Raw genomic sequence first — 3,322 nt, 5'->3', positions numbered from 1 at the left:
GCAAGGTTGTATCATCTGTCTCTTTTATTGAATTTGCATATTTGGTTCAATTTCAGTTGTTTTAATGCATTTTTTGTTTGTTTCTTAAGGCTTCTTTTTTATTTTCTTTCTTTTCTGTGCATTTTTATGCAGATGTGGTTATTTTTGAACAAATACTGTCTGCTTTCAATTCTACCAGTAATTTCTTTTATAACTGATAAGCATTCCTAAGCATTAATATAGTTATTTATTGTCAAACTATCAAAGTGAAACTATTTGTTGGTTCTCCTCAATAAAAAATGAATTCAGTTATATTTTCCTCCCATCTTCTGTGATGTCTTAGAATTGTTCTCTCTGTTTGTTGGAAATAAATTACTATTATTTTGCCAATCACATTTATTAAAAGTATTATAACATTTAACATGTTTATAATAGTGTCTGTATTTTATCATGCTTTTAAATGATAAAAGCATCCTATTTATGAGTGTCCTGGTACAGCACTATGAGTTAATGCATGAGACTGCAAAGTCTGTTTGAATGGAAGGTTGATGGTTCGAGTTCACCAGTTGCTATGGGTTAGAACTGACTCGATGATTTATTTTTGCCCTTTTAGTCATTGATTCATTGTTTCTTCAATTAGCTCTTCAGGAAGACTATATAAGTGACATCATTCCTGAGTCCTTTTAATAATTGTGACAGTCACTTGATTGTCTTTATTCAAGAATTACAAATTGATTGTGTACAGAAATTTACTCTGTTTTTTTCTAGAGCACATGTTCCTCAGCATATGTCTCAGGCTCATGCCTTTAATCAGAAGAGTTGTCAACATTCATTAAGAGGTTAGTCTTTTTCTTGGTTCCAGCATTCTTTTCAGCAAACATAGTCTTTGCTATGCCTTTTACTTTAATTTCAGATGATGCTAAAACACTTCTCCACATCTTTATAATTTTAAATTAAACGCATACACTAGAAAGACAAAAAGTATTGCTATAAAATTTATTAAATAAAAATACCAATGTGAAGCTATTGTTTCTCAGCATAATAGTCATCTAGGTTTATATGCTTCTGAATGTGGCATTTCCACGTCTTGAGTCCTGGTGTGGCACTGTGGGCTAATGTGTCAGACTTTAAAGTCGTTTGAATTGCAAGGTCGACGGTTCAAGCTCACCGGCTGCTCCTTGGAAACCCTATACAGGGTCGCTATGGATCGGAATTGACTCGACGGCACTTAACAACAACAACAATTCTGATGTGGTGCTGTAGAATAAGCACTGGACTGCTCACCTCAAGGTCAGCAGTTCAAACCCAGCAGATGCTCCTCAAAAGCTCCATCCAGGATTGCTATGAGTCAGAACTGACTTGGTGGCACTTAACAACAACAACAATCCTTTCCTGAAGAATTCTGTGCTTTTTGATTTATACAATGTCCGAACGGCAGTTTTTGCATTCTTGAGTGACTCAAATTGTTTTCAGTGTTCTTTGAGTTTGAGGAACAGAAATCAGTCTAAAAGGGGAAGAGCAGCAATAGAAGACGGAAAGAATAAGGTCTTCCAACAAAGCTCTTGTAGAACAACTGTGCTGCCCTGGAAGAATGAGGTGCATTGTAGTGTTGAAGAAATTCCTAAGTGCAAGTTTGCAGGCCTTTTTCCCTTCAAGGGAGTTTGCTATTTTTAAAAACTTCATAATAATGAGTCCTCAAGAGCACTCTGTGTGCTATGTCCTTTTATTTCTCTTGTGGAGCCACTATTGGATGTGAACCACTGACTTTGTGGTTAGTAGCACAGTGCTTTTCCTAAAGCGCCATTGTGACTCCTTCAAGATTGGTGATGGTGGTTATGTGCCGTGGAGTCAGTTCCAACTCATAGCAACCCTGTGCAGGATTTACGAGGCTGTAAACCTCTTTGGGAGCAAAAAGCCTCATCTTTCTCCTGAGGAACAGCTGGTAGTTTCATACTACTGACATTTAGGTTAGCAGCCTGAGTTGTATCTACTACGTTGTTGTTGTTGTTAGGTGCCATCGAGTCGGTACTGACCCATAGTGACCTTATGCACAGCAGAATGAAACACTGCCCGATCCTGGGCCAACCTTACTATTGTTGCCACGCTTGAGTCCATTGATGCTGCCACTTGGCCAATCTATCTCGTCGGGGGTCTTCCTCTTTTTCTCTGACCCTCCACCTTACCAAACATAATATCCTTCTCCAGTGACTGGTCCCTCTTGACAATATGTCCAAAGTATGAGAGATGAAGTTTGGCCATCTAAGCCTCCAAAGAGCACTCTGGCCGCATTTCTTCCAAAACAGATCTATTGGTTCTTTAGGCAGCCTGTGGCACTTTCAATATTCTCCTCCGACACCATAAATCAAAAGCATCAATTTTTCTATGGTCTTCCTTATTCACTGTCCAGCTTTTGCATGCATATGAGGTTATTGAAAATACTATGGCTTAGGTCAGGCGCACCTTAGTCCTCAAGCTGACACCTTTGCTCTTCAACACTTTAAATAGGTCTTGTGCAGCAGATTTGCCTAATGCAATACATTGTTTGATTTCTTGACTGCTGTTTTCGTGAGTGTTGATAGTTGATCCAAGAAGAATGAAGTCCTTGACAACTTCAATCTTTTCTCCGTTGATAGGAATGTTGTTTATTGGTCCAGTGGTGAGGATTTTTGTTTTCTTTACATTGAGATGTAATTCATACCTAAGACTGTGCTCTTTGATTTTCATGAGTAAATGTTTTAAATCCTCTTCACTTTCAGCAAGCAAGGTTGTATCATCTGCATATCGCAGGTTGTTATCCAATCCGGATGCCACGTTTTTCTTCATATGACCCAGCTTTTCAGTTTATTTGCTCAGCATATAGGTTGAATAAATATGGTGAAAGAATACAACCCTATCGCACACCTTTCTTAATTTGAAACCATTCAGTGTTCCCATGTTCTGTTCGAATAACTGCCTCTTGGTCCAGGTTCAGATTCCTCAGGAGCACAATTAAGTGTTCCAGAATACTCATACTTCACAGTGTTGTCCATAGCTTGTCATGATACACACAATCGAAAGCCTTTGCATAGTAAATAAAGCACAGGTAAACCTCTTTCTGATATTCTCTGCTTCCAGCCAAGAGCCATCGGATATCAGCAATGATATCCCTAGTTCTACAGCTTCTTCTGAATCCAGCTTGAACCTCTGGAAGTTTTCTGTCAATGTATGATTGTAGCCATTTCCGTATTAACTTTAGCAAAACTTTACTCACATGGGATGTCAAAGAGATTGTCCAATGATTTCCGCATTCTGTTGGGTCACCTCTCTTTGGAATGGGCACAAATGTGGATCTCTTCCAATCAGT

The sequence above is a fragment of the Chrysochloris asiatica genome, unplaced genomic scaffold (assembly GCF_000296735.1).
Source record: "Chrysochloris asiatica unplaced genomic scaffold, ChrAsi1.0 scaffold00054, whole genome shotgun sequence".
NCBI lineage: Eukaryota > Metazoa > Chordata > Mammalia > Afrosoricida > Chrysochloridae > Chrysochloris > Chrysochloris asiatica.
This window is presented reverse-complemented; position numbering follows the sequence as displayed.